Source organism: Eumetopias jubatus, unplaced genomic scaffold (assembly GCF_037043125.1).
Source record: "Eumetopias jubatus isolate StellerSeaLion01/CBP00866 unplaced genomic scaffold, mEumJub1_p1.0 scaffold_6, whole genome shotgun sequence".
In the NCBI taxonomy this organism is placed as follows: Eukaryota; Metazoa; Chordata; class Mammalia; order Carnivora; family Otariidae; genus Eumetopias; species Eumetopias jubatus.
In genome coordinates, this window is record NW_028274812.1 from 126,628,135 (window position 1) to 126,639,215 (window position 11,081).

The following is an 11,081-nucleotide window of genomic DNA, read 5'->3' on the forward strand; positions in this document are numbered from 1 at the left end:
CTCATCACATACTATGGATCAGTAGTTGCAGAAAAAATGGTGATGGAGAACACAGCTTCCCCATTATCCCACGAGTGATTGGACAGCTATCTACAAACAAAAACATCTCTGGGAGACCTCTAGAGTCCACTTAGAAAGTTTAGCAACACAGTATAACAAAAACAATTGAGAATAATCAAGAATTGCATTTGCTTGTATCATCCCATCCCCCAAACTGGCATTGTGCAGCATCAAGAAGGAACTTGCCAGCTAGAAAGAGTTCCTCTCACCAGGAAAGAAGAGCAGGATGAGCAACAAGTTTTCCCAGCCTCTTGGGGCACTGCGCAAGTGACCTGCTTCAGTACCACCCCAACCAGACTAGCAAACCTGAAACACACAGAGCTAGCTGGAAACAAGGAAGAAAGGCAGTGGCTTGATTAGCAGACATGCAGTGAGAGCAGACGCAGTTTACAGAGATCTGATCTGCAGACAAACTCAGCAAACTTTGCTACTGACAAAGTCAATGACCAGCACAGTTGCCACAGACACCCTGCAGATTTTGCCAGATTTTACCCCATAGGTAAACATATTTGTTCACTGACACTAGTTGCTTAATTTCCTCCTCATTTTCTCCCACCCTGCCCCTGCCAGAGACAGCCGTCTGACAGCCATCCAAGGTCTCCGTGACTGCAGCTGTGCAAGTGTAAGATACCAGTCGCCTGAATCCCTCCTCGCCTCTGCCAGGGCCCTGGAGCCATGCCTGCAGCCCCCTTGGGCCTCTGCAGCTGCATGAGCACAAGACCCTAGCCTAGAACCCTCTCCCTGCTGAACCCCCTCCTGCGCCCTTCTGTGCCCATGGAGGTTAGCCCCTCTAAGTGTGTATCTACATACCACCAGGCTGAGGCCTATCATCTGCCTCCACAAGAGTATGCATGCCCTGGGGGTAGGAATGGGGGGAGAGGATAAAGCCACAGGTGAGCATGCCAACAGCCAGAGTCCTCCCCCCATCCAATTGCTTGTGGGCCTGGATCAGGCCCTGCCTTCTGTCACTGGCCAGCAGCACTATGCCCAGCAGCTAGCCCCTTCCACTGTGTACCTGCATGACCCTTGGGTGATTCCTGTCACTGACCTCCACTACAGTGTGCATGCCTGGGAGGAGGATATGCAGCCACAGGAGAGCAGCCTGATAATCAGGGCCAGTTTCTGGCAAGCTCATAGTTGGCCCCAACCCTTGGTATCTGCCTTGGCCCCATCACTATGTGTGTGTCTGTAACACCCCTGCCACTACATAGGCACCTGCAGCTGACCCCCACAGCTGAGTGTGTGCACACTTATGGTTCTGGCCACCACCACTGCCTGCTGAGGTTCCTGGTACCCAGAAGTGCTGCTGAAGACTCCAAAAGCTCTTGTAGCCACAGCAGACCCTTTGAAGTTCTCACCAAACACCATACAGTTGTTAATGTTGTGGACCCCATTGACCTGAGCCAAAGAGACATCATGCCCCCTCGGACCCAATGCTGCCTTGTGTCCACCATACACCATTAGACCCAGGGTCACAGCGCAGTCCAGCATGCCCCCATCCACGGTAAAAGCTTCTCTTCCTGAAATCAATCTATAAAGTCTAGAAGAGGTGACTGCTTCAGACACCTACACAAGGCTACAGGGATCATGAAGAATCGAGGAACATGTCTCCACCAAAGGAATACAGTAAACTTCCATTAATTGTCACCAAAGAAATGGAGATGTAGGAATTGCTGAAAAAAGAATTCAAAAAAATCTCTTGATGCTCAGAGAACTACAAGAAAACATAGATAATGGGGCACCTGGGTGGCTCAGCCATTAAGCATCTGCCTTCGGCTCAAGTCATGGTCCCAGGGTTCTGGGATCGAGCCCTGCATCCGGCTCCCTGCTCAGCAGGAGGCCTGCTTCTCCCTCTCCCACTCCCCCTGCTTGTGTTCCCTCTCTCACTGTCTCTCTCTCTCTCTCTTTCAAATAAATAAATAAATAAAATCTCTGTCAAATAAGTAAAATCTTTAAAAAAAAATAAAATAAAATAAAACTTAAAAGAAAAGAAAACATAGATAAATGATTTAACAATATCAGGAAGGCAAAACAAGAACAAAATAAGAAGTTCAACAAAGAGATAGAAAACATTAAAAAGAATCAAATGTTGGAGCTGAAGAATGCAATGTCCGTACACACCTCAACACAAGAACGGCTATCTATGACAAGCCCACAGATGATAGCATCCTCGATGGGGAACATCTGAAAGCTTTTCCTCAAGATAAGAAATGAGACGGGGCGCCTGGGTGGCTCAGTCGTTAAGCGTCTGCCTTTGGCTCAGGTCATGATCCCAGAGTCCTGGGATCAAGCCCTGCATCAGGCTCCCTGCTCGGCTGGAAGCCTGCTTCTCCCTCTCCCACTCCCCCTGCTCGTGTTCCCTCTCTGTCTCTCTCTGTCAAATAAATAAATAAAATCTTAAAAAAAAAAAAAAAGAAATGAGACAAGGATGTTTACTCTTACCACTTTTATTCAACATAGTACTGGAAGTCCTAGCCAGAGCAATCAGGCAAGAAAAAGAAATAAAAGCCATCTAAACAGGAAAGAAAGAGATAAAATTATCTTTGTTGCAAATGCTATGATATTACATAGAGAAAATCCTAAAGACACCACAAAAAAAAACTGCTAAAATGAATCAATAAATTCAGTAAAGTCTCAGTATAAAAAATCAACATACTGGGGTGCCTGGGTGCCTCAGTCATTAAGCATCTGCCTCCAGCTCAGGTCATGATCCCAGCGTCCTGGGATCAAGCCCCAAGTTGGGCTCCCTGCTCAGCAGGGAGTCTGCTTCTCCCTCTCCCACTCCCCCTGCTTGTGTTCCTGCTCTTGCTATCTCTCTCTCTGTCAAATAAATAAATAAAATCTTTTTAAAAAATTAAATAAATATAAATAAATAAATAATCAATATACTAAAAACAGTTGAATTTCTTATATGCAACTGGTGAATAACTGAACCCTACCTCTGAAACGAATAATACACTATATGTTAATTAATTGAATTTAAATAAAATCAAATAAAAATTAAAAAAAATAAAGTGAGATTGTACAAATCTGTAGCTTGTGATAGCAAAAAAAAATTTTTAAGTTGCATTTCTATACACTAACAACAAATCATATGGGAAAGAAATAAAGAAAACAATCTCATTCATTCATAGGAAAAAATTTAACTGAGGAGGTAAAAAATCTATACCCTGAAAACTACAAGACTTTGATGAAAGAAATTGAAGAAGACACAAATGGAATGATATCCCATGTTCATGTATTAGAAGAATTAGTATTGTTTGAATGTCCATATTATCAATAGCCATCTATAGATTCAGTGCAACCCCTATCAAAATTCCAATGGCATTTTTCATAGAAATAGAAAAAACAATACTATAATTTGTATAGATCTACAAAAGAACCACATAGTCAAAGCAATCCTAAGAAAGAAGAACAAAGGTGGAGGTATCACATTTCCTGATTTCAAACCAGACCACAAAGTTATAGAAATCAAAACAGTATGGTACTGGAAAAAAATAGACCAAAGGAACAGAATCAAGAGCCCAGAAATAAATTATTGCATATACAGTTGATCTTTGAACAATGCAAGGGTAAAGGGTGCCCCCAACCCCCTGCCTGGGCAGTTGAAAATTTGTGTATAACTTTGACTCCCCAAACTTAACTACTAACAGCCTACTGTTGACTGGACACCTTACCAATAACATAAACAGTTGATTAATATGCATTTGTATGTTATATGTATTATATACTTTGTCCTTACAATAAAGTAAGCTAAAGGGAAAAAAGTTTTAAGAAAATCTAAGGAAGGGAAAATACATTTATGGTACTATGCCGTATTTATCAAAAAATAAGTCCACATATAAGTGGATCCACACAGTACAAACCTGTGTCGTTCAAGGGTCAACCGTACAGCCAACTAATATTTGACATGGAAGCCAAGAATACTCAATGGGAAAAGGATAGTATCTTCAATAAATGGTATTGGGAAAATTGGATAACCAGATGTAGAGGAATAAAATCAGACCCCTCTCTTACACCATTCACAAAAAATGAACTTGAAATGGATTAAAGACTTAATCAAAAGACCTGAAACCATAAAACTACTAGTAGATTCCATGGGGACAAATTTCTTGACATTAGTTTTGGCAGGAATATCCTAGATATGACAACAAATGCACAAGCAACTAAAACAAAAAGAAATGAGTGGGACTACATCAAATTAAAAGACTTCTGCACAGCAAAAGAAACAATCAACAACAACAAAAAAGCAACATATGGAATGGGAGAAAATATTTGCAAATCATATATCTGTTAAAGGATTAATATCCAAATCCTATGAAGAATTAATGTAATTCAATAGCAAAAAACAAACAGCCTGATTTTAAAATGGGCAGAGGAACCAAATAGACATTTTTCCAAAGAAGATATACAAATAGCCAAGAGGTATATGAAAAGATGCTCATCATCACTAACCAGCAGGAAAATGCAACCTAGAATCTCAATGAGATATCACCTCACACCTGTTAGGATGGATACCATCAAAAAGACAAGAAATAACAAGTGTTGGTGAGGATGTGGAGAAAAGGGAATCCTTGTGCACTGTTGTTTGGAATGTAAATTGGTGCAGCCACTATGGAAAACAGTATGGAGGTATCTAAAAAAAAAATTAAAAATAGAACTGCCATATGATCCTGCAATTCCACTTCTGGATATACATCCAACAGAAATGAAAACAGGATCTCAAAGAGATATCTGCACCCTCATGTTCATTGCAGCATTATTCACAAAAGCCAAGATATAGAAACGATCTACATGTCCATCAATGGATTCATGGACAAAAAAGACACGGTGTATATATAATGGAATATTATTCAGCCATGAGAAAGAAGAAAATATTGCCATTTTGACAACTTTGATGAACCTTGAGGACATGAAATAAGTCAGACAGAGAAAGACAAATGCTGTATGATATCACTTATATATGAAATCTAAAAAAGTCAAATTCAGATAAACAGAGAGTAGAGTGTTGGTTACCAGGGCCTGGATAAACCCTTTCCTCCACCCCAGTTCACTAACAGTTCCACAGAGCCCAGAACTAAGGAAATAGGAATGGCTGGCTGTAGAGTAAAGTCTCTGACTTTGGCCATGGAGCCAGTAATGCAGAGGAGGGGCTTGAGGGGAGAGAGAAAGAGAGGGGGGTGGAAAGGAGAGAGAGGAAGAGAGAGGGAGGGACAAGAGAGACAGAAAGAGAGAAGAAGGATGTCACTCACTGGGAAATAAGTAGCAACAGACTTTTGTCAGAAATAGAAGAAACAGATTTCTCTAGAATACCATGGGTAAAGGACTCTGTTCTCAAATGTGGAGCAGTCAACTCTGGGAGCTTACTGTAAATAGTAATAAGTGCTCTGACACAATAAAGCAACATTCATTTAAAAATTGGACATTGAAACCAGAATCTCTGGGCAATTATTTATAATATTTTTATGGTGCCAATTTTAAATACAGTTTTATTTAAGACATTGCATTTTCCACTTAACAATACAGTGCTTAAACAGACCTATAACCACTAAGGAAATTGAAGCAGTCATCAAAAATCTCCCAAGAAACAAAAGCCCAGGGCCAGATGGCTTCCCAGGGGAATTCTATCAGACATTTAAAGAAGAATTAATACCTATTCTCCTGAAACTGTTCCAAAAAATAGAAATGGAAGGAAAACTTCCAAACTCATTTTATGAGGCCACCATTACCTTGATCCCAAAACCAGACAAAGATCCCATCAAAAAGGAGAATTACAGACCAATATCCTTGATGAACATGGATGCAAAAATTCTCACCAAAATACTAGCCAATAGGATCCAACAGTACATTAAAAGGATTATTTACCACGACCAAGTGGGATTTATCCCTGGGCTGCAAGGCTGGTTCAACATCCGCAATGTTGTATCAACGTGATACAATACATTAACAAAAGAAAGAACAAGAATCATAGGATCCTCTCAATAGATGCAGAAAAAGCATTTGATAAAGTACAGCATCCTTTCTTGATCAAAACTCTTCAGAGTATAGGGCTAGAGGGTACATACCTCAATATCATAAAAGCCATCTACGAAAAACCTACAGCGAATATCATTCTCAATGGGGAAAAGCTGAGAGCTTTTCCCCTAAGGTCAGGAACGCGGCAGGGATGTCCACTCTCACCACTGCTATTCAACATAGTATTAGAAGTCCTAGCCACAGCAATCAGACAACAAAAAGAAATCAAAGGCATCCAAATCGGCAAAGAGGAAGTCAAACTCTCACTCTTTGCAGATGATATGATACTTTATGTGGAAAACCCAAAAGACTCCACCCCAAAACTGCTAGAACTCATACAGGAATTCAGTCAAGTAGCAGGCTATAAAATCAATGCACAGAAATCAGGGGCATTCCTATACACCAACAACAAGACAGAAGAGAGACAAATCAAGGAGTCGATCCCATTCACAATTGCACCCAAAACCATAAGATACCTAGGAATAAATTTAACCAAAGAGGCAAAGGATCTGTACTCAAAAAACTATAAAATACTCAGGAAAGAAATTGAAGAAGACACAAAGAAATGGAAAAACGTTCCATGCTCATGGATTGGAAGAAGCAACATTGTGAAGATGTCAATGCTACCTAGAGCAATCTACACATTCAATGCAATCCCCATCAAAATACCATCCACTTTTTTCAAAGAAATGGAACAAATAATCCTAAAATTTGTATGGAACCAGAAGAGACCCCGAATAGCCAGAGGAATATTGAAAAAGAAAAGCAAAGCTGGCGGCATCACAATTCCGGACTTCCAGCTCTATTACAAAGCTGTCATCATCAAGACAGTATGGTACTGGCACAAAAACAGACACATAGATCAATGGAACAGAATCGAGAGCCCAGAAATGGACCCTCAACTCTATGGTCAACTTATCTTTGACAAAGCAGGAAAGAATGTTCAATGGAAAAAAGACAGTCTCTTCAACAAATGGTGTTGGGAAAATTGGACAGCCACATGTAGAAGAATGAAACTGGACCATTTCCTTACACCACACACAAAAATAGACTCCAAATGGTTGAAAGACCTCAATGTGAGACAGGAGTCCAACAAAATACTAAAGGAGAACACAGGTAGCAACCTCTTCGACCTCAGCCACAGCAACTTCTTCCTAGAAACATCACCAAAGGCACAGGAAGCCAGGGCAAAAATGAACTATTGGGATTTCATCAAGATAAAAAGCTTTTGCACAGCAAAAGAAACAGTCCACAAAACCAAAAGACAACCGACAGAATGGGAGAAAATATTTGCCAATGACATATCAGATAAAGGGCTAGTATCCAAAATCTATAAAGAACTTATCAAACTCAACACCCAAAGAACAAATAATCCAATCAAGAAATGGGCAGAAGACATGAACAGACATTTTTCCAAAGAAGACATCCAAATGGCCAACAGGCACATGAAAAAGTGCTCAACATCGCTCGGCATCAGGGAAATCCAAATCAAAACCTCAATGAGATACCACCTCACACCCGTCAGAATGGCTAAAATTAACAAGTCAGGGAACGACAGATGTTGGCGGGGATGTGGAGAAAGGGGAACCCTCCTACACCGTTGGTGGGAATGCAAGCTGGTGCAACCCCTCTGGAAAACAGTATGGAGGTTCCTCAAACAGTTGAAATTAGAGCTACCATTCGATCCAGCAATTGCACTACTGGGTATTTACCACAAAGATACAAATGTAGGGACCCGAAGGGGTACGTGCACCCCAATGTTTATAGCAGCAATGTCCACAATAGCCAAACTGTGGAAAGAGCCAAGATGTCCATCGACAGATGAATGGATAAAGAAGGTGTGGTATATATACACAATGGAATATTATGCAGCCATCAAAAGGAATGAGATCTTGCCATTTGCAACGATGTGGATGGAACTGGAGGGTGTTATGCTGAGTGAAATAAGTCAGTCAGAGAAAGACATGTATCATATGACCTCACTGATATGAGGAATTCTTAATCTCAGGAACAAACTGAGGGTTGCTGGATTGGTGGGGGGTGGGAGGGATGGGGTGGCTGGGTGATAGACATTGGGGAGGGTATGTGCTATGGTGAGCGCTGTGAATTGTGTAAGACTGTTGAATCACAGATCTGTACTTCTGAAACAAATAACGCAACATATTTTAAGAAAAAAGAAAAAGAAGATAGCAGGAGAGGAAGAATGAAGGGGAGTAAGTCAGAGGGGGAGACGAACCAGGAGAGATGATGGACTCTGAAAAACAAACTGAGGGTTCTAGAGGGGAGGAGGGTAGGGGGATGGGTTAGCCTGGTGATGGGTATTAAAGAGGGCACATTCTGCATGGAGCACTGGGTGTTATGAACAAACAATGAATCATGGAACAGTACACCAAAACAAATGATGTAATATATGGTGATTAACATAACAATAAAAAATTTAAAAAAAATACAGTGCTTATAAAGCACAATGTTTATTTCCTTTCCCTGTGCACATATTCCATACTCAAGTATCAAGAATGCCCAGTTTATTTACTATAGCAGCTCAACATTAAAACTGCCATGGAATTTGCTACAAATTTGGGTCCTTCAAATATTTTGTGTGGAACAACGTTAGACCTATTCTCAGGTTGGCTTAATCAACCTCTTTGATGGTGGGTCCAGAGGAGGCACCACCAGAGTGGGGAGCTCCACCACCAGAGAAGCCTTCAGGCATTCCTCCTGGCATGCCCCCCTGCACTCTGGTACAGTTGGTAATGATGGGATTGCAGACTTTCTCCAGCTCTTTCTGCTGGTGTTCAAATTCTTCCTTCTCTGCAGTCTGGTTCTTATCAAGCCAATTGATGATTTCATTGCACTTGTCAAGAATCTTCTGTTTGTCCTCATTATTGATCTTGCCCTGAAGTTTTTCATCTTCACAGTTGCTTTCATGTTGAATGCATAAGACTCAAGTGAATTCTTGGAAGACACCTTGTCCCGCTGTTTCTCATCTTCAGCTTTGTACTTCTCAGCTTCTGGGACCATGCGCTCAATGTCTTCCTTGCTCAAGTGGCCCTTGTCATTAGTGATGGTAATCTTGTTCTCTTTTCCTGCGCTTTTATCCACAGCAGAGACATTGAGGATACCATTAGCATCAATATCAAAAGTGACTTCAATCTGAGGAATGCCACAAGGGGCAGGAGGGATGCCTGTGAGTTCGAACTTGCCAAGTAGGTTGTTATCCTTGGTCATGGCACGCTCACCTTCATACACCTGAATAAGCACACCAGTCTGGTTGTCAGAGCAGGTAGTGAAAGTTTGTGTCTGTTTGGTAGGAATGGTATTATTACGCTTGATGAGAATAGTCATGACTCCTCCAGCAGTTTCAGTGCCAAGAGAAAGTGGAGTGACATCCAACAGCAGCAAATCTTGAACATTTTCAGATTTGTCTCCAGAAAGGATGGCTGCCTGGAGAGCTGCAACCGTAAGCAACAACCTCATCAGGGCTGATGCTCTTATTCAGTTCTTTTCCACTGAAGAAATCTTGTAGAAGTTTCTGAATCTTCGGAATACACCCACCAGGACCACCCACCAGGACAATATTATGGATCTGAGACTTGTCTAGCTTGGCATCCCGGAGGGCTTTCTCTACAGGTTCCAGGGTGCCACGGAACAGATCAGCATTTAATTCTTCAAACCGGGCATGAGTAATAGAGGTATAGAAGTCGATTCCTTCATATAGAGAATCAATCTCAATACTGACCTGCGTGCTGGAAGAAAGTGTGCACTTAGCACGTTCACAAGCAGTATGGAGACGACAAACTGCCCTCTTGTTTTCACTGATGTCCTTCTTATGTTTGCACTTGAACTCTGCAATAAAATGGTTGACCATTCTGTTGTCAAAGTCTTCTCCATCCAAGTGGGTGTCTCCAGCTGTGGATTTGACCTCAAAGATCCCATCTTCAATAGTAAGGATTGACGCAACAAAAGTGCCACCTCCTAAGTCAAAGATCAGCACATTTCTTTCAGCACCAACCTTTTTGTCTAAGCCATAAGCAATAGCAGCAGCAGTTGGCTCGTTGATGATTCAAAGTACACTGAGACCAGCAATAGTTCCAGCATCTTTGGTAGCCTGATGCTGAGAGTCATTGAAGTATGCAGTACTGTGACAACTGCATTGGTAACAGTCTTCCCAAAGTAGGCCTCTGCAATTTCCTTCATCTTCATCAAAACCATAGAGGACACCTCCTCTGGATAGAAACTTTTTGTCTCTCCCTTGTATTCTACTTGGACCTTGGGCCTGCCAGCATCATTCACCACCATGAAAGGCCAATGCTTCATATCAGACTGGACAACAACATCATCAAGTCTACGTCCAATCAGGTGTTTGGCATCAAAAACTGTGTTGGTGGGGTTCATCGCAACTTGATTCTTTGCAGCATCACCGATCAATCGTTTGGTGTCAGTGAAGGTGACATAACTTGGGGTGGTTCAGTTTCCCTGATCACTGGCAATTATTTCCACTTTCCCATGCTGGAAGACACCCACACAAGAGTAGGTGGTGCCAAGGTCAATGCCAACTGCAGGTCCCTCAGACATGGTTGCTTCTGTGTGGGCCTGGCTCGGCTTGAGAAGAAAACAGCTGTCTGGTGATATAGCCCAGCGTTCACTGAGACCCTATAATATTTTTAATATTGTTTCCATGTTAACCGTAGAGAAAATTGCATATAGCTCTTGTTCTGTTTGAAAGAATGTCAGCCATTTTCAATGAAACCCTTTGTTGTTTTCATGAAGTCCCAAGGTAAGGACCTTGCATATATAGCAGTGAGTGTGTTCTGCCTAACCATTACAGCAAAAAAATTCTAAAACCCAATGTGGGCAAGAACAGATAAACAGCCCTGCTCCCAGAATGTGTCTTAACCAGAGGTAATATGGTCTGGTTAATATACCTCAAATTCTGATAACAATTTCACTGACTTGCCATTAACAGAAAATCACTGAAACAGCTACTTACATATGACACACATTGT

The 11,081-nt window shown here is 41.5% G+C and overlaps 1 pseudogene; it reads right to left on the reverse strand.

Moving 5' to 3' along the window:
• Positions 1-8,707: 8,707 nt before the first annotated feature.
• LOC114223874 (heat shock cognate 71 kDa protein pseudogene) lies at positions 8,708-10,650 on the reverse strand (annotated as a pseudogene).
• Between the last annotated feature and the right edge of the window lie 431 nt (positions 10,651-11,081).